This window comes from Equus przewalskii, chromosome X (genome assembly GCF_037783145.1).
Source record: "Equus przewalskii isolate Varuska chromosome X, EquPr2, whole genome shotgun sequence".
NCBI classification, from domain to species: domain Eukaryota; kingdom Metazoa; phylum Chordata; class Mammalia; order Perissodactyla; family Equidae; genus Equus; species Equus przewalskii.
In genome coordinates this window covers 32,962,997-32,983,284 of record NC_091863.1, presented here as the reverse complement: position 1 = coordinate 32,983,284, position 20,288 = coordinate 32,962,997, and the positions used below count along the sequence as shown (strand labels likewise).

Here is a 20,288-nt window from a genome sequence, read left to right as displayed (position 1 = left end):
TGTTCTTTTAGATGGTAGATTGTGCATTTCGAGTCTTGGGTTGACAGAATAAGGTACTTAGGTGTTGTATCAGTCAGTGCTGCCATAATAATGTTGTATAACAAACCACCCCAAAATGTGGTAGCTTACATCAATAAGCACTTATTTTTCACATATGTGTTTGTGGGTCACCTGTGGTTAGCTGATCTAGACTGTGCTCAACTGGGCTTGACTCCAAGTGTGGTTGAGCCCAGTCTGCTCCATGTGTCTCTCATCCTCCATGGATGAGTGGACTACCTGGGACATGCTCTTCTCATAGCAATGGCAAAAGTGCAAGAGGGTGGAGTGGAAACACAATGGCTCTTAAGTCCTAGACTCAGAATTTGCACACTGTCACTTCTGCTTCCATTCCACTGGCCAGAGGACATCTTGTGGCCTGACATCAATGGGACAGGGAGGTACACTCCACCTCTAGCGGGATGAATTGCAAAGTCACATGGCAGAGGGCGTAGATGCAGGGTGGGGTGAAGAATTGGGAACAGATGGTTCAAACCAAAACTATGTATCTCTAGCTATGACATTTATATATACAAATACATATATCAAGTGCTATAACTACCTTCGCTGGAATCTTCTGTTTTAGATTAAATTTAAATAAATCCATGCAATAATTACACATTAGCATGCCTGAAGGGGTTTATTATGGGACCAGAGGCTTCTGGGTCATGGCTGCCAACCTCTGGAAACCTGGGAAGATGGACCACAGGCCGTCCCAGTGCTGGGAGAGCAGAAGGCCATGATGGAGACCTTTCCTCTTGCCGGGGCTTTCTGTGCAGGGATGGTGCATGTGGGAAAGACCAGAGGAGACCCCAGACCTAGCAAATATCCTTGCTGGCCTCTGAGCATGTCTTGGAGTGATACAAATCTGGACTAAGATGCAGGAGGTGTAACTACTGGGCATCACTCTACTACCAACTAGACCTTTAGCTAGTCTCACTGGCAGTCTAGGACATACCTTGATGTGTTGTAGAGGGTGTAGGTCGAAGATTGCAGGTCTTTGTTGCAGCTCCTTTCCCCCTAGTCCTGCCTTGCCTTTCTCATGCCTTCCTTGAATCATGTGGGAGGGATCCCTAAGTGTCTCTTCAGCAAGTGATGTTTAGAATGGAGCCTCCCTTCAATGCACCCTCCAGGGCTCTGGTCAGCCAAGTACTGGAAGCTGGCCCTTCCCCTTAGGAAGGAAAGCTCACTGTTCAATTGATTCCAACAGCTAATGGAATCAAATCACCTTTGCCCAAAGTGATTCCAATCAAAGAAATCCACTGTATAAAAATTCGAGGTGGCAGCATCAAGATTTACATCTTGTAAGCAGAGAGCATGGAGCGCTGGGACAGATGTTTTCATGGTGGGACCCCGTGGGGATTCAGACCATCTCTTATTCGGGAGAGTTCTGCCTCCTGTCTCCAAAGGTGTATGAGGTGATCCATCTTCTGTAACTAATCCTAGCCTAGACCTGGAAGGGGGACCAGCTGCATGTAATTGCCTCCTAGACCAGCCGCCATTGTGGAGGACAGCGGGCATTCCCGCAACTGCCACTTGGTCTCTGATTTCGCTGGCAACGTTGCTTGGTGTAACTGCGTCCATCTTGAACTTACCTGTGTCTGAACCTCCCTCGGCTTGGTTTCTTTGTCGCTCTCAGTGTAAATCTCCTTGCAGCTCTATCCCAGATGCCCTTCGGTGCTTTCAGTCCTTCATTCCCCGTTAGAAGATGATGATGACGATGATTTACTTTTTATTGAGGCAAAATAGCTGGACAGCAAAGCGCACATATCATGAGTGTGTGGCTTGGTGAACACACCCATATAGCCAGTACCCAGATCAGGAAACAGAACGTCACCAGCACCCCAGAAATCAGCTTGTGCCCTCTTCCAAGTACTGAGGGCCCAGAGACAACTGGGCTCCTAACTTCTAATGGCATCAGTGAGTGTTCTCTGATTTGGTACTTTATAGACACGGAATCTACAATATGAACTTTGTGGGTGTCTGGCTTCTTTAGCTCCACATTATGCTCATGAGAGCCATCCATACTGTGTGCGGGGTGGTTCATCCGTTCTCTTTGCTGTGTGGTATTCTACTGTGTGAATACACCACATTTTGTTTATCTGCTGTTCCACTGTTGATGGGCACTTGGGCAATCTTGCTTCAGGGCTCTTAGTGCCACTATGAACACTTGTATGCATGCCTTCTGGTGGACACACTTCTGCTGGGTGTATGTATTCAACCCATGAGTCGAATTGCTGGGCCATAGGTTGGGCCTGTCTTCAGCTTTAATAGATAGCGCCAGAAAGTTTTCCAAATTTCTACCAATTTATACCCCTATAGCTGAGTATGAGAGTTCTCCTTGCCAGTATTTAGAATTTTCTCTTTTTCCTTTTGGGTATTCCGGTGGACTCTATTAGATTTTAACCTCCTAAAGGGCAGGAACAAAGTATTTTTCTTCCTTGAAAATTCTCCCAAGTGTTCCCTGGAAAACCGTCATGGGGAAAATGTTAGCTGATGCCCTGGGAAATAAAAGCCTGTGGTTTTCTTTTACTTTTCAGGGAAATCTGAAATTTGGTCCTTGATCTTTAATGACAGTAGCTTTTGGAACTGAGAAAATAAAAATCTGGAGGAAGCTTCAAGCCCTCCCCCCTCCCCCAATCTGGTCCTGCTCCACCCTGGTTTCAGTCGGCCTGGGATGGTCCTGGAAATCTCTATCTTTAACGCTCGCCGCAGCTGACTCTGATGCACAGCCAGGTTTGGAAACTAGTTGAGTCTGAAAAGAATGTTCTCTTCTAAGAAGTAAGAAGATGTCAGGGGGCGCCGTGAAGACGGCAGGGTATAATGTTTTGGATTTAGAGGGACAAGATTTGAGTTTCAACTCTTCTACTTCCCAGGTGTGTGACCATGAGCAAGTTCCTCAACGTCTGGAAGCCTCAGTTTCCTCTTCTGTGAAATGGGAACAGCACCATAGATGTTTCAGTGCAACAGATTACCCCAGATTTGTTGGTAATTTACCAACAGTTACTTCACCACTTAAAACAACTGTTTTATTTTGTTCACAATGCTGTGGGTCAGGAATTCTGGGAAGGGCTCAGCTGGGTGGTTCTCTCCTGGGGCTGCGGTCAGATATCAACAGGGGCTGCAGCCATCCGAAGGATGTCCAAGATGGCACACTCACGTGGCTATCAGTTGATATTGGCCATTGTCTGGGAGCTTGGCTGAGCTGTTGACTGGGGCATCTACCTGTGACTCCCCAGCATGGCTGTTGACTTCTTTCTGACTTCTGCCACAATGGATGCCCCAAGAACCAGGAGGAAGCTGCATGACCTTTTTCTAACTTAGCCTTAGACATCTCACAGCATCACTGCTGTGGTGCTCAAGCCAGTCATGAGCCCACCCAGATTTCTAGGAGCAGGGGCATCGACCCCACCTCTTGGTGGAAAGAGTGTCAAATAACCTGCAGACGTGTTGAAGACCGCCACTGTATCTCATGGGGTTGTTGCGAGGATTAAGTGAGATGATCTCTTTGTAGTGCTGGACAGACGTGAATGCCCCTCCTTCTGGTTTAAGGCCCAGGAGCTCACAGGGCAAAATCAGTGCCGGGTGCCAGGTTTCCACTTGCAGTTGTTCATGTCTGCTGGGCTGTAGGGATGGGGTGAAGGGACAATCTTTCTTGGTTTCTAGTCACTTCTGGCCTTGGGATAGTTAGTACTGGGCAGCAGTGGGGCACCTTCTGATTTACCAATGGGAGTTGTCGGATGCATGGGCGTTGGATCCACAAGGTCTCCCATGGTTCCCTGAGACCCCCTATCAGCCCAGCCCATGTCCCTGGGCTCAACTGGAAGCTTCTTGGGCTCTGAATGGGAACACCTGGCTGAAGACATAATGTCTTCAGGACAAACACCCTGGGGTGGGGCCCTTGGGAAGCCCATTTGTGTTGGGGTGGTGAACCGAGTGGCAGCTAAGAAAACACAGGTGGTGAGTGACTATTGTGGACGTGGTTCTTCCGCCTCATGTTCAGGAGTGAGTCCCTTCTCTGACCCAGCTTTCTTCACCGCAGGCCTGAAAAGAGTCCAGGAGCTGAGGAAAGGTCAAAGGGAGACCATCTGGGCCCGTTCTCGGGCTCCCAGGGGAAGGTGGGGGAGAGGCTGCCTTCCGGAGCTGCATTTGAGGGTGCCTCAGCATTAAAAGGGAGGCGAGGCTCCAGTTGGTGCCAGACTGGTTAGGATTTGCCCAACAGCGTACCCTGGGAAGGCAGGACCAAAGAGGGGGGAGCTGTTCTGTGTCTGCTACAATTTGCTGTCATTTGGGAAGGGCGTGGTTGAGAGCTCGCTCGAGGAAGGGGCCCCTTTACCCCTCTTGCTCACACTCTTATTCTGGAAAAAGGCAGTGAGGCCTGTGTTTGGCAGTCTGAGGAAGCTGCTCTCTCTGGTCCTCCTGCTTTTCCTTCTGGGGCTTCCTTCACCTCCCCCATCACCACCACTAGCCTCATGGTTGGGCAGCCGTGTTGTTCAGAGCAGGGCAGGGTGAGGCTCGATGCCGCACAGCGATGCAACAGTTTAGCTGCCAGAGCTCACAGTGGGCTCCTGCTATGTGCCTGACACTGAGCTGAGGGCAAGAAATGGTCCACAGCCTCCAGGATGCTGGCTGGGGAGCACAAGTTGATGAGCACACAGCATGGGCCCGAGTAAGTGATACATGTGTCAGCACCTTAGGAATCCATGGGAAGGCAGGTCTCGGAGGACTGGGGAGGCCAGGAGAGGGCTCCTGCAGTGAGTAACTAGGCTAGGCCGGACTGCGGGCTGCCCATCCTGTCACAGCTCTGTGCCTCAGTTTCCCCATCTGTAACACAGGGGTAACGAGGTGCCCCTCTCAAAGTGTCGCCATGAGGATGAAATGAGGGGGTGTGGATAAGCACTCAGCAGGGGCTGGTCCTAGTCAGCCCTTAATCAGGTCAGTCTTCACATGTTAGGGGTTTGCATCAGCAGGGGCCAAGGAAGGAGGGAGGGGCGCCTGGGGAATTGCCCCTGGGGAATTGCCGAGGGAAGATGGAGATGGAGTCATGGAGAAGAAGTCAGCAGGAGGCCAGAGGGAGAGTGGTGGGAGGGACAGCCTGCTCCAGGGGTGGGTTCTGTACTCCTTCCTACCCCTGGTAAGGACTGGAGAGCTTCTGCCCCTGCCCCTACCCCCACCTCCCCAAGGCCTCCCAGCTCCTCCCCCCTCCAGACTGTTTCACCTTCTCCCTGAGGCATTTCCTGGCAGCTCCACCCAAGGTTCTCTCTTTTTCTTACATACCTGGTCTGGCCCCAGCCCCACCACCGAGGTCTAGCCCCCCTATTATATGATCAGCTCCTCCTTTTCTACTCACTGGGGCAAACAGCCCCTTTCTCCTTAAGCGTCAAAACTTAGGGGAGAGGAAAGACCATCAGTTTGGAAGTCCAGGCCCACTAGCTTTGTGACCTTAGGAGAGCTACTTAACCTCTCTGAATCTCAGTTTCCTCATCTTCAAAAGAGGGTAGTAATTGTGACTAGTGGCTTGTTTTGACTATACTTCCATGAGGATTAAATAAGAGAATGCATTAAATATGTACCTAGTACTTAGTAGATGCTTAATAAATGGCGACTATTTCCACAATGATTCTACAGCTGTGTATCTGGAAGGTGTCTAATTAAAGGACATCCAGGGATCTGACTGGCAGAGGTGGCCACTTGTTAGAGGGCAGATAAAGAAATGGAGGTCATCCTCTTCCTTGATTCAGGGAGCTCCCTGCCCCCTTTACCTCCTGAGAGGTACCCTGTGCGTACCCCAGAATTGAAAACAGCAGGCGCAGACACAGTGCTGGGGCAACCCAGAGGTAGCTGGGAAGCCTCGAGAGAAGAAACAGTTGTGGATAAAGGTTTTCGGTGAGCAAGATTGGCCCTGAGCTAACATCTGTTGCCAACCTTCCTCCGTTTTTTTTTCTCCCCAAAGCCCCCGTACACAGTTGTATATCCCAGTTGTAAGTCATTCCAGTTCTTCTATGTGGGGCACCGCCACAGCATGGCTTGATGAGCTACAGTATGTAGGTCCATGCCCAGGATCAGAACTGGCAAACCCCCAGCCACTGAAGCAGAGTGCGTGAACTTAACCACTCAGGCATGGGGCTGGCCCCTGGATAAAGGTTTTTCCCATTTAATGGAGTACTTTGCCCAATATTCACGAAAACATATTTGCTTCTAAAACTTTCAGATGGAAACCTTCCTACAGTATGTTTCTATGAGATGTATCAGTTTGTTGTTGCTGTGTAACAAACCACCCTAGAACATAGTAGCTTAAAACAACAGTTTCTCCTTCCTCACTCTTGGGTGTGTTGGCCAGGTTGAACACGCAGCTTCAGTCAGCTAGAGGACAGCTAGGGGAGGCACAAGATGGCCTCACACGCAGTCTGGCAGTTGGTGCCCGCTCTCAGCTGGGGGGAACTGTGGCTCTCCTCCCTGTCACCTCGCATCCTCTAGTACACGAGACTGGCTTCCTCACAGTGGCATTTTCAGAACTGCCTGAGAAGGTGAAGCAGGTGGCTGCAAGGTCTCTTAAGGGCTTGACTCAGAAGTCACACAGGATCACTCTGCCACGTTCTGTTGGTCAGAGCGAGTCACCAGGCCAGCCCAGATTCGAGGGCAGAGGAGATCGAGTCCACCCTGTACTCGTTTGCTCGGCTGCCACAACAAAGACTGTGCGGCTTAAACAGCACAAATGTACTGTCTCAGAGTTCTGGAGGCTGCAACTCCGAGATCAAGGTGTCAGCGGGGTTGGTTTCTCCTGAGGCCTCTCTCCTTGGCTTGTGTCTTCACGTGGTCATCCCTCTGTGTGTGTCTCTGTGTCCATGTTTCCTCCTCTTATAAGGACACCAGTCGTATTAGATTAGAGCTCACCCTAATGACCTCATTTTACCTTAATTACTTCTTTAAAGTCCTATGCCCAAATATAGTCACATCCTGAGGTAGGACTTCAACCTAGGGGTTAGGATTTCAACATATAGATTTTGGGGACACAATTCAGCTCATAACACACCCCCTTGGTGGGAGGAGCTGCAAAGAAGTCGTGGCCATGTTTAACCTACTACAGGAGATGACACGGTGCCCACCATAGTAAGTGCCCAAACGTGCCAGCTGCTAGTAATACCATATCTGCTATTTTATTACCTGCCCCTTGTGCGGTTAGTGAGGACAAACTCCAACGACAGGCCTTAAACTCTCCAGACTCGCTCTCTCCAGCAGACACGCCCCTTCCCCCAGGCACCACCCCTAACACATCACTGCTGGGCCCCCCAGCAGGCCACAGGGACCTGGCCTGCCTTTGCCACCAATTTTCCTGCTCGCTCAGCTGGCCTTGAGTGGGCTGTGTGGGCAGCTTCCTGGAACAGGACAAGCCAGCCTGGCCCTAGCTGCCTTTATCACCGCCACCCCTCCACCCCCCCATGTAAACCCTTTCATCTTCCGTCTGACCTGACGCTTCCCTCAAGGTGCCTGGAGGGTCTTTTCCAGGGCAGTCTCCCTTGAGAGCACCTATACTCATTCCCATGGTGCCTGACTTATACATTGGGGGTGTTTAATAAGTGTTTGTAGAATAGGATTGATCTCAGAGATTTCTCCTATCACAGCTGCTCTGGTGCTCATTCCTCCCCTCTGAGGCCTCTGCTCCTTCCCCCGAATCCATTCCACAGCTGCCCTTCCTCACCATGTGGCACCCTCAAAGATGCGGGGTTTTGACGTTGAACCTGACTTTTCCCTGTTGTGGATTGGTGGAATGCTGGTGCTGGGGAGGGAAAGCATTTCTGCTCTCTCTGAACCTCCTTACACACACACACACACACACACACACACACACACACACACACACACACCCCAGGAAGCCATCCTGCACCCCTGCCCGCCTCTCCACCCAGGCTGTGCCCCTGCACTTCCAGAGCAAGATAAATGAAGGAAAGTAAGACACAGCTGCAGGTACAGCCACCCCAAGAGAAATGAGAACGTGTGGAAGAAAACAAGGAGAAATGGCATGGAGTTCGGAGACGTCAAGCTCCAGATTACTTGCGGCTCTGATGGGCACGCAGCACAGCTCAGGGACACAGTGGGGGTGGCAGCCCAACAGAAAGGCTGACAAAGCCACCACCCACTGCCAGAGCTGTGACTCTGCGGGGCAGTCAGACTTCAGTTCCATCTCTGAACACCGTTATGAACTGACAGTGAATGTGCAGAAACTTTCACCAAAAGACGTGCTTCACTGACGGCAGCGTCCCTGCCGACTCTGCGCAGCCCCCTCCATCCACAGTGCCTTGGTGGAGGGTCCCCGAGACCCTTTCTCAACCCCCGTGCCCGCCCCCACCACCGCACACACAGCTTGGTGGCAGGCCAAATATGCTACCTCCATCCAGAAGGGGAAGTCACCAGGGATTTCAGGAAAGGGCCAAAATGGGGATTTCTGATCCCCGCAGTTCTTTTTTTTCTTAAGTTGCTGCTTGGCCCTCAGTGGACGTCTTGAAACCTCTATAAAGGAAGGTCAGTGAGCGTCAGAGACTCCCAGGCCTCCGAGTTGCCCCGGGGCCCAGCAAAAGGGTCAGATGTGCTAACTGCCTCGCTGTGGCCAAAAGCTCCTGCCGTGCCGAGCAGTGTCGCTAAGCCAGAACGGATTTTCCAAACAGTCTGGCTGTCAGTCCGGCCCGAGGCAGCAGTGAGTAGTGACAGGCTAAGTGTGACGCTGGGCTGTGGGCCTTTTCAACGAGCACACTCTGCTTCTCTCTGAACTCTGAATTAATTGTCTGCTCAGAAATAGAAAACATCTCTGCCTTGGTGGTGAGGGATCTAAGCCCTGGTGACAGGGGAGTTGAAATTCTTGGGACCGGCGGCCGAGGGCTGCTAAGAATATCCAGCCACAGAGCTGACCACAGCCAGTTAACGCCCCACGTGGCGGCTTCCGTGGCCCTTCAGGCATAAGAGGAAGGAGCTTACTAGGCAGCCGGTGCTCATGACGTCCCACAATTGGAAGCGTGTAGACACAGAAGTAAAGAATAAGGTAAAGTGACATTAAAAAAAAAAAAAAAAAGCCCTTCCAGCCCTTAAGAAATATATAATGTGAGAAGGGAGGACATGGACCCGCCACAAGGGACTTACTGTATGTTACAGAGCAAAGCAAAGGCAACCATACCAAAGGGACCGGTGGCGAGCCACCTCCCATGAGGCTGGGAGGCTGCAAATGCTAACAAGCGAGCCCACCCTGGCTTCTCGCAGCCAGCTGGGGTGCATCTTGTGGCCTGGCAGCTGGTGGCCCGATGGGGAGCCCAGGACACGCGGGTCCTCCTGTAGATCTCAGTTTCTGCATCTGCGAAGCAAGGGGTTGGGTCAGTTTCATAAATGTTTTTCGCCTCTCAGACCCTCTGGAACTCCGATGCATGCACCCCCCGGAAAATGGACACAGGCGCTGAGGCCACCATTTTTGTGCCACGTAAAGGGTTGCCCAGCCCCAAGCAGACCATCTAAGGATCTCAAGTGAAGGTTCTGAGGTCTTGGTTTAGGGGAGGGGGTGTTATTGGAGGTCTGGCGAGGGCTGGGAAGATTCAAAGAGAAAGCGGGATTGAAGGAGGGGCAGAACTGAAATATGTACTCCTTCATTCAACAAATGCCATGAGCGTCAACTGTGCGCAAGCACAACGGATGCAACCGCAAAGAAAACACAAGGGGTCTTGGGTCTTGTGGGACTGCTATTCTAGCTGGAGAGACAACCCCCTCTGGTCCGGCCTTAAAGGCTGGTGTCCTTCTCTTCCTCAAGTAGTTCAAGGTCAGTCCTACTTCAGGGCTTTTGCTTTTCAGCTGCCTGGGGCTCTCTTTCCCCCACACTCAGACAGCTGGTCCCTTCTCAGCTCAAAAGCCATCCCTGGATGAGGCCTCACTGGCCATCCTGGCTAAAGATGCCCCTCTCTCTCACCCCTCGCAGCCACACTGCCCTGGGTCATCTTCTTTGGGGCACATAGCATCATCTGAAATTATCTTCTTCTTTTTTAAAAAAAATTTTTTTTTAAAGATTGGCACCTGAACTAACAACTGTTGCCAATCTTTCTTTTTTCCTGCCTTTTCTTCCCAAATCCCCCCAGTACATAGTTGTGTATTTTCAGTTGTGCGTCCTTGTAGTTGTGGCATGTGGGATGCCGCCTCAGCGTGGCCCGATGAACGGTGCCATGTCGGCGCTGAGGATCCAAATCGTAGAAACCCTGGGCCGCTGCAGCGGAGCACACGAACTTAACCACTGGGCCACGGGGCCGCCCCCTGAAATTATCTTCTTTATTTGCTTTCTTTTTATGGTCCATCTCCCATAGGACAGGGACATTGTCTCTCCGGTTCTCCACAGTGCCCTGGCACCCGGCACAGTGCCTGGCACAGAGCAAACACCTGTCAAATGTGCAAGGAACCCAATGAACTAATTATAGACTTCACAACAGACTGCTGTGAACCGTGAGGCCTGTGATGTGGGGGAGGGCAGGGTGGTTCGGGAGGTGCAGCTGGGGCACCAACCTGGTTCGGGGAAGGTGGCCTAGAGGAAGTGCTGTTTGAATAGAGCTCTGAGGGGCTAGGCAAAGGGAGTGGAGGGAAGCTGCATCTGGGCTAGCTTCTGGGAAGGCCCCGATGTGGGAAAGGACTAGAAACAGAAGCCGGGAGCAAAGGTCTGAAGAGCAGGGCCTGGTGGGCTGGCTGAGGGTTTTCATCTTTATCTCCACACGGAAAACCATGGGAGCGCCATTGCTCGGGCCACAGGAGCTGCCTTCCCTTCGCGCTCTGATCCCCCCTCCTCCTCCACACTCTGGGCCCCCTGGAATCCTGGGTGTTCCTTACACACAGCGGGCACTCTTCTGCCAGAGGGCCTTTGCACTGGCTATGCCTCTGCCTGCAGCTCTCTTCCTCCGGAAATCCTCTTGGCTCACGCTCTCATCTCCTCAAGTCTTTGGTCACATCTGACCTTCTCAAAGAGGCCTCCCCACCCCCCCCCACCCCCCGTGAATTCTGGAACCCTCTCCCCACCCTCTGCCCTCCTGATGCCCCTTCCCTGCTCCCACTGTTCCCAGAGTGCTGTCTACCACCCAAGGTAATTTTATGCTCTGTCACCTTTATTGTTTATCATCCATCTCTCTCCTGCTGGAATATAAGCACCTTGAAGGCAGGCATCCGATCTGTTCCCCAGGGCAGGCTGAGGGCCTGGAAGTGCACCTGGCACCCGGTAGCGGTTGGTATCCTGGGGGGCGGTTGTTGCGTTGGCTGCTGTGTGGGAAATGGACTGCAGAGGGGCAGGAGTAGATGAAGGGGACCGGTTAGGAGGTCGTTGCCATGGCTTAGGCAAGAGCTTGTGCTGGGCAGGCGCTGGATACAGAGGGGATGTGTGATTCCTAGAGCTGCATAGAGGATTTGGGGAGGGGTTAGGCCGTCAGAGAGGTCAAAGGCGACTTCCAGGTTCCCGAACTGCATTTTCTGCAGAACTGCATGTTATGACCAGCTGGATGGGGGGACCAGGGAGAAGAAGCACGGCTAGAGGAAGGAAGGGTGAAAGGAGTTCCTGGAGGGGAACGTGCACGCACAATTGGAGAAAGGCTGGGCCTGTGTCAGGGATGGCCAACAGTCCACTTTGGCTGGAGTGGAAGGAAGTTCCTGCAGAGGAGAGGAAGAGAGAGGGAAGACAGGATGGGGAGCCTGGCTATCTGCTGATGCTGCCTACCTTCCCCTCTCCCTCGGGAGTCCTGGGCTGTGGGCAGGGCGGCTGCGAAGCGGCACTGTGAACCCTCAGGGTGAAGATGGCGCATGTGCCCCGCGCGTCACTCTCTTATGGAGCAGAAAGTTTGCTTCTGTTCACGTGGTTTTAAACTGTGCTTCCTGGCTGTCTCTAGAACAACCTCACTGCCCTCCCCTCGCGCCCCGAGTGGCCCCGTCTCCTGCAGCCAGGTCTCCTGTCCAGAGCTCGAGAGCGGCTATAAGCCTTACTCTTCCCCAGTCTGTTTATGTATTTTTTAATTTATTGTATTTTTTATTTTGTTAACATTTTATCGACGTGCAGCACGCAGACAGAAAGGTGTATAAATCCTAAATGTACAGCTTGATGAATTTTTACAAGCTGAGCACACCCGTGTAGCCAGCATCCAAATCAAGGTGCAGAGTATGCCCAGCCCCCCAGAAGTCCCCCTTGCGCCCCCTCCCAAGGGGTATGCCCCTCTCCATTGTCCCCCTTCCTCCACGTAGCCCCTACACTGGCTTCTGACACCTTCGATTGGCTTGGCCCCCTTTAAAACTTGATGTAAATGGAACACTATTGTGCACAGTCGTTTGAGGCAGACTTCTTTTGCGGAACGTTTCATTTGTGGGATGCGTCCTTGTTGCTGTGTGTGCTTGCATTTTCAAAACGGTCTCCCAGCAGCCTCCCACGTGCGGCAAGTCTTGAGGGCTGAGCTTCCAGAGCCCTGTCTGGCCGGTGGAATCCTTCGAGAAAAACTTGGAGAAGCCCTAGTAGAGGCAGAAAATGATATGCTAAGCAGTGTGCTGGGTGCCGCCAGGGATCAAAAAGGGGAAGTTGTGGTGCGAAGGGAATGCAGGGGAGATGAGACTGGATCTAGAGAGTTGGCCGGGTTCTAAGAGGGTCTTGAACTGCAAGAGGAGGAAGGAAAGTAGCTCACTGAGGGAGGGAGAGAGAGGTCTGGAGGGGCGTGACTTCTTGCCTCCCCAAAGGATATCCTCCATGCTACCCCGCCACCCTTCAGGAAGTCTCTCTTTAGCTAAAGGTTGAAGGGGGTCCTTGCCTTGGGGGAAGAGACAATTCAAGTTCCATTGTCCCAGTGTCTGGGAAGATTTTTCAGTGTGGGTGTGTGTGAGAGAGAGAGAGAGACAGAGAGACAGAGACAGAGAGCGAGAGCGAGAGAGGGCGCGCACTTCTTGGGAACCCATTTCTCAAACAGTAATTCCTAGGGAGCCCCATGCCAGATGGGCAGTGCTGGCTTACGCCTGCATGCTGGCCGGTGGGGAAGGGAGGGAGAAGGGGTTGCGAGGGAGGAGGAGTCCTCAGAGATTGGCAGAGGCCTTTGAGAATTTCAGAATTCAAAGTCCAGAGAGGGTGAGTGACTTGCCCAAGGTCACACACCGAGGGAGCCAACGTTAGAAACCGGATCTCTTGTCCCCTCCACCATTCTTTCCATTTCTGTGGACCACTCCCTCACTTTACAAAGAGCCTAGTGTTACCACTAAAAGGGCAGAATTACCTCATTTTTGAAAGGCGTTATAAATTCAGTCCTCCTATGTGGACTGGGGCAAAGGTGTGTGAGCAGGCATGACATTATAACTCATGTCCCACTTCTATTTATCTTTGCTGGGTTTTGTGTATCTTTGGAAGCAGCCTTAAATCATTACTGGAACAAAGTAGGGAGAAAAATAATAATATATAATTACAAATGAGGAACAGACCATATGATCCTATTAATTGCCTCGCCTGCCATCCTTAGTTTTGGTATTTTCAGAATAATTAAAAGATTAGGCTTCCACTGGTGGAGGGGGTAGGTTACCACTGAATGCTAATCATACCCCCTAAGTCACATCACCGACTCCAGGAATGGCCCAGTGCCACCTGCCGCCTGTGACGCTTTCTGAGTAACACCGAGGGCTGTGCTCCAGTCTCTGAGTATTTACTCTCTTCTGAGGAGAAACTCTGGCAACGGCTGTAAAATAAACCCCAAAGCAAGGAAGAGGCCGAGGAGAGGAAATACTCGCTGGTGCATTAATCATAGTCGTCAGACCTAGAGCAGAGGACAGAGGCTGGTTCGAGGAAAGACAGAACCTAAATTATCTTGGAGATTGATCTTCCCTCCTCCTCGCTCCCTCTGCCAGCAAGCAGGTCAGGAAGGTCCCCGCACAGCCACTGACACTGAAAGGGCGAGGACATCCGCCCACTGGCTAGTGTGGTTTGTCCAAGAGAGCAGGGCTGGGCTCTCCGCACTCTGTCACAGGGATCCTACCAGAGCTGTTGCTCGCCCTGAACGGGCCTCATCTTGGAAAGCTACAGAGGAGAAGAGGCATCTCAGAGGGACCTGCTGGACACAGTCTGTGCTGTCATGTCCTCCGGGGACATCGTTTGCATGCCAGGATGCAGTGAAGACCATTTCCTTCAGATCCCAATAAAGCACCCAATTATGATGAGCCGGTGGAATTGGCAGAGTAATGAAGCTGACCACAGGTGCCAGGAGAGTCCGAAAGACAGCGTGGATAAAAGTTGGGGCTCTAGGAATCAGGCAATGAGTGTCCAGGCAAGCGGGCACGCTAATTATCCTCTAAGCCTCAGTTTCCTCATCTGTGAAATGGGGAAATAATAGTACCTTTATTATAGGGTAGTTTTCTCTATGAAATAAAATTATTAATGCATATAAAGTGTTTAGAATTGTGCCTGACCGAGAGTAAGCTCTTACAAAATCCTAGCTATTCTTCTAAAAGTTGAAAAAAGCTAATGACTCCTAGCCCCAAATCTCTAGAGCTGTCCAGCTTCAGAAGGGCTGTGTGGTGGCTTCTTCCTTTATGATCCCTTCCCTGCGCCAGCTCTCCCCATGGTAAGAGCAGAGTCATCTTTATGGAAGCTCAAAGTAGGAAAAAATGTTGCCCAGAAGTATAAGATTCCAAGGTGTTTATAATCCACTTGTTCTGGGGAGGAAGTCTTTCCCTTGAACTTGGCCCTACACTTTTTCAGAGCTTACCTGGGAGGAAGGCAACTCTTCACTCAGATGATAAATTCTTAGATTCCCATGGTGAACGTAACGGATCAGCTGAGACCTGCTGATCCCAGAAAGAGACAAACTCCTTTCGCGATATTTACTGCAGTTGGTGAGTTGCCAGGACGACCCCAGAAGGACACGATTGGAGAGCTGTGTAGGATCGAATCCCAGAAATAGTTTAAGGTGTGAGGGAACAGTGCATGCGTGTGGGAGGCAAGCAATAGACTCTACTGGAAAGCGCCCAGGTTTGGGGTCAGGTAGAAGCCCCGTGGCTGGATTAGCTATGTATTTTGGGGGCAATTGTAAGAGCTTTAGTTTCCTTAACTATAAAATGTGAATCGTGATACTTAACCCATAGGGTTATTTTGGGGCTTACGTGAGGTAACTTGGAAATGTACCTAATACAGTAACTGAAAAGAGTGAAGGTCCTTAATAAACAGTAGCTATTTTTATCATGTAGGGATTTGTCTTCCTCACTTGCTTTGCTATCAAATGCATTGTAGCGGCACAGTTACTGTTAGAAGTCAAAGGGCATAGAATTGAGAGAACTCCAACTGCCCAAGATCAAGTGTAACCAGAACCCACTCTTCTGGTTTCTGAGGGTCTCAAGAAGCAAAACAGCTTCCATCTTTTGCCACCAAATGGTTGGCAAGAGGCAAAGGACTCTAAGGAGTTCTGGTTTGGGCTCTGTCTTGCTCTCGGCTAGGATGTCCCTCTCTCATCTCCCGGGGATGACATTCTGCAGCACTTAGCAAGGATAGGACGTCCAAGGCCTCCGCACAATTGTGCACACCCAGAAACCTCGGCTCCTCTGACACGGACCTGTAGCCACGCACCCCACACTCCCATGGGCCTCCCCTGGACCTCCCCAGACCATAGTGGCACCTCCGGCTTCATGCTTCACTTTCCAAATTTCTTCTGCCTCAATCCTCACCAGAACGACAGAGCCACTCCCTGCCCGCCCAGCATCCCCTTTTCCAGAAGCACACGCCTACAGTTGTCTTGCTTTCTTGAACTTGGTTTCTTCTCTGGCCATGATATAGGATATAGAATCAGTTAGCAAAAAGGTATTAAGCATTCTGTCATTCGCTGATTGTTTATCAAATTTTTTTTTAGCATCTATACAGGCCAGGTACCATGCTAGGCACCATGAGATGCAGCTGCGAACAACATTATGAGAACATTATGTTTATATGTGCTCATTGCTGGACATCGATGCAAACTTAGTAGATGGTGATGATGCGCTCTGTCCTTACAGAGTGTACAGTCTTGTTGGAGAGATGACAGCCCAGGGAGAAACACTCAGAGCCTATTAAGGAGCTGACAACAGGCCTGTGTGCTGGTCCTCAGAGGGTGAGATAGACAGTGGCAAGCTACGACGTGGCAGGGATTGTAAGCCTTGTTAAGGAGTTTGGGTTTTGTTCCAAGTGCAGTGGGAACTAGTGGGGTAGTGACATGTGACATGTTTTCAAAAGACCCTTCTAGCTGCCATGTGGAGGATGGGTTGGAGGGAGGTGACAGTGGCAGCACAGAGACCAGCTGGAATAATAATTCTGTATGCTAATCCAGGCAAGAGAAGATGGTGGCCTGGCCTAAGGTGGATGTGGGACAACGGGAAGAAGTGGGCTTATTTGCTAGAACACTTGGAAGTAGAATGTTATTTTAGCCTTGCAGTGAACCAGAGGAAGGTAAGGTGGGAGATGAAAGAGACAGGCCAAGAATGACCTGTCCAGGATTCTGCTTTAAGCGCTTGAGTGGCTGAGACATTTTCTGTGATAGGGAAGGGAGTTGGGACAAAGGGCAGGTGGCAAGGGAAGAGCTTGTCCCTTTCTAAGGGACAGTTTGTCCAGCTTACTGCTGTTTCCCCAGCACCCACCACAGAGCCTGGCATCTAGTTAATACCCCAAAATATTTGTAGATTCATTAATTTTTTTTAAGAGAATTCACTTTTAGGCATGCTAGAGGCAGTGAAGCAGAGTGGCTAAGAACATGAACTCTGGAGACAGGACTGCCTGCGTTTGAATCCTAGTGCCACCATTTTCCGAGTGACATTGGGAATGTTCTGTCACCTTTCTGCCTCAGTTTCCTCATCTGTAAAATGTGGATAATAATTCTACCTACCTTATAGGGTAGTCGTAAGGATTCACAGTTAATTTAGAGCAAGTGCTTAGAAGAGTGCTGCCGGCACTATGCAAATGTTAGCTGTTGGCATGACTAAGCTGGACAGAGACTGCCAAGCGCAGAGGTCAGGTCTGCAGTTTGATATGGGGGTCTGGAACTGGGGAAAAAATTTAGGAGTCATCAGCAAGTAGGTGGTATTTAAAGCCATCGGCCTGGATGAGACTGGGGCGAAAAGGGGAGGATTCAGGCCCAAGCAACCAGTAGAGCACAGAGAAGAGTCCAGAAAGAGACTCAGGTAGGATGAAAACCGTGTGTGTGCCGCATCTGGGAAGCCAAGAGCAGTTTAAGGGGGGAGTGGTCCGGGGCGTTGAGTGCTTCCAAGGCCAAGGAAGGACTGAGACCCCCCCCCCACCCCCACTCCTGGCAACAGGGAAATGACTGGTGATCTTGAATTCTTTCTGCAGAATGGCCAGGGAGGATGGAGGTGTGGGGTGAAGAGTGTGATAAACGTTGTATCTAGACAGTGAAATTCCATGAACCTTGACACAGACAAGGCCCATCTCCAAGTGCTGATAGAAAATGACCTGCAAGATGTATCGATAAGTTTCATAGGTGAGATACAGAATAGCTTGTGCAGTGTTCCCGTTTCTGAAAATGAAACTGGAGGGCATGCAGATGTACAAAGAAAAGTGGTGGTAGGGGGTGCTCCCCAGGAGTGTTCAGGATGTTTACCGCACCTACAAATATGTGTCTACATTCTCCCCTACTTTGTTTTTACATAAACTGTAACATACCCAAATCGTAATATACTATATACATCCGTTTCCTCTGCACCTATGTTTTCCGCTTAACAACAGACCTTAGGGGTCATTCCATATCAGTACACAGACAGAGCAGATCTTTATTTTTAAAATAGCTACAGAATATTTCATTGCACGCATGCAACATCAATGTCATTGCTGGATGTTTAGCTTGTTTCTAACGTTATGCTGTTACAAACAAAGCTGCATTTATCCCCAAATCATAGAATAACTTCAAACCTAGCTGATTTTTAGAGTGTACACAAGGTAAGAAAATGGAAATGCTCCATGGATGTAGACAGCTCCTTTGAGAAGTACAGCTGTGCAGGGGAACAGATAAATAGGGAGCCGAGGAAGGAGATGTGGGGTCAAGGAAGGGCATTCTGAAGATGGGAGATGCTTCGAGGGAATGAATACGACAGGGTAATTCAATAAAGAGTACATGAGTTGGGGGAGGGGGCAGCCAGGAAGAGCTTCTGCAGGGATATTGTAGCAGGTGTAGGAGGATGACAAAATTACCAGAGGAGGCCCTGTGCTGAGTGCTGTGGGAACACCAGGATGGATGGACAAAGGCCTTCAGGAAGGTTCCACTCGAGCAGGGAAGCTACCATGTTTCACAAATCAGTTGCAATATCGTTAGAAAGTCTTGATTCTGTTACCCAGGTACAAAGATCTACAAACTTCCCACTGGGGTGCTTGCTCACATAATCAGCACTTCCCTGGGTTCCTGAGAAGACGTTAACCGAGGGAGAGGAGGATGATATTTTGCTTGAAATGTGTAGATTTTCCCATAGGGATTAAATGACATGCCCTGGAAGGCTTAAAAAAAATCGGAAATAAATAAATAAAAATCCCAGGAAGAATTTATATTCCTGATGGCTTTGCTGATGGTCTTGTAAATTGTATATTTAATCAAAGGCACTTGAATGTCTTTTTTTTTTAACTATTGAAGAGCCATTTAAATGTCAACATAAGTGATTCCCTCCCAAATAGTGCTGTTTATACATTACTTCTCCTAATAGACCATAATGATTCATAAGGAGGCATTTCGCGCCTCTAAATTGTAGGCCTATTGAAATATAAATTAAGATGATAAATAATTTGACCTTACCTGAGAGTACTAAGTATTTACATGTGTCAAATACGAAATTACCCTCAATATCAGGGTCCCTAAAAAGGCAGCCTTCCTCTCTTGCTGAATTCAATAAATGAAAGGGGTTTAGAAATTTCCTTTCGAGTGTGGAGGAAAGAGTGGGGCAGGCACAAAGGAACGGGCCCGGGGACCGGCCCTCCTCGCCCCCCTCGCCCCCCTCCAGACTGCCCACGGGCTGGGGGGCCGACCCTCCCGGGCGTGGAAGGCGGGTGCCGGCCGCCCCCGCGCCGCGCGCTCCCCTCCTCCCGCCCCGCCGCTCGAGTTTCTAAACATGGAGTTTCCACAGGAACTTTGCCAGGCCGAGCTCGCAGCCCTCCCGGGTCCCCGCCGCGGGATTCGCCAAGTCGGCGGCGCCGCGCGGCCTCCCCGCCCCTCGCCCCCTCCGGGGAGCTGCTGACCTGGCGGCCTCCTGCAGCTCCGCCAAGCCGCTCCGCCGGGTTCACAGCCCAAGAAGGCGCGGAGCCTCCCGGGCTCGGCGCCCCCGCCCGCCCCTGCCCGCGCCCCGGAGGGGAGCAGCTGCGCGCCCTCGGCGGGGCCCGAGCGGAGCCTGCCCGCGGGGCCTGACCGTCCGTGCGCCGCCGCCTGCGCTCGGGGCCCGCGGCTCGGCGAGCTCCCCACTCCGGGGCCGGGACCGGGGCCGGGGCCGCGGCGCGGGGGTCGCCGCGGCGGCTGGGGGCTCGGCAGCGCGCGCTGCTGGGTGCGTCGGCGGCTAGCGCTGGGTTTTTGTTTTGTTTTGAAGCCGGGCGTGGGGGAGGGGCAGCACCTTGTCAATGAGAAATTTCCTGTTCGCAAGACTCCGCTTGCAGAGTTTCTGTCCTGCCCTTGAACTGACAAGTGGATCACGACAGCGCGAGCCCCGAGAGTCCATCCAGCCGCGCGGGGCGCGCGCGGAGCTCGGGGCGGGGGCACCCGCGCCGCGGCGCCGAGGCGCCCGGAGCCCGGCGGAGCGGGGCCGACGCCTGCCCTCCCGGTTCCCGGGCGCATCCGTGAGCGCCGAGGCGAGCGGTGACTAATCTGCGGCTCCGGGCCTCTTGGCGTGCAGCCCGGGCTCGCCTCCCGCCCCCTTGTCCCTCCCCCCTCCCCGCCGTCCTCCCGGCCCCGCCGCGCCGAGCTCCGCCGAGGGAATCGCGCGGGCCAGCGCCGCCACCGCCGCCGCCGCGTTCCCGGGAGTGTGGGAAGCGGGTCGAGGCAGGCGGCTCCGAGCCGTCTCTCCAGTCGGCCTTCCTCGACCCAGGCCCGAGTGTGCGTGTGTTTCCTTCCCCGTAACCACTTTGATCAGCGTTTTCTCAGCGCCGCCGAGGAGCCAGGGCGAACCGGAGCGTTTAACTCCCGGCGTGCCGCCCCACGGTGGGCTCCGTGGGGAGGGCGCCGCAGGGAGACCGGTGGACACAAGGGCGATCAGCTTGCTTTGGCAAGCCCGAGTCTGGAGGAGCC

At 51.9% G+C, this 20,288-nt stretch overlaps 1 protein-coding gene and 1 long non-coding RNA gene across 6 annotated transcripts in view; one reads left to right on the top strand and one right to left on the bottom strand.

Moving 5' to 3' along the window:
• Nucleotides 1-20,288, top strand: part of BCOR (BCL6 corepressor) — a 115,562-nt gene that overhangs the window by 38,098 nt on the left and 57,176 nt on the right. The gene's annotated exons all lie outside the window — the stretch shown is intronic.
• On the bottom strand, nt 12,072-19,840 carry LOC139081166 (uncharacterized). 2 transcript variants are annotated; one of them, XR_011536253.1, is made up of 3 exons: nt 19,618-19,840; nt 14,763-14,930; nt 12,072-12,534 (listed from the first exon to the last, which is right to left on the bottom strand). It is a non-coding gene; the product is annotated as an uncharacterized lncRNA (long non-coding RNA). The 2 variants fall into 2 exon arrangements; XR_011536252.1 differs by lacking the exon at nt 19,618-19,840 and adding an exon at nt 19,253-19,386.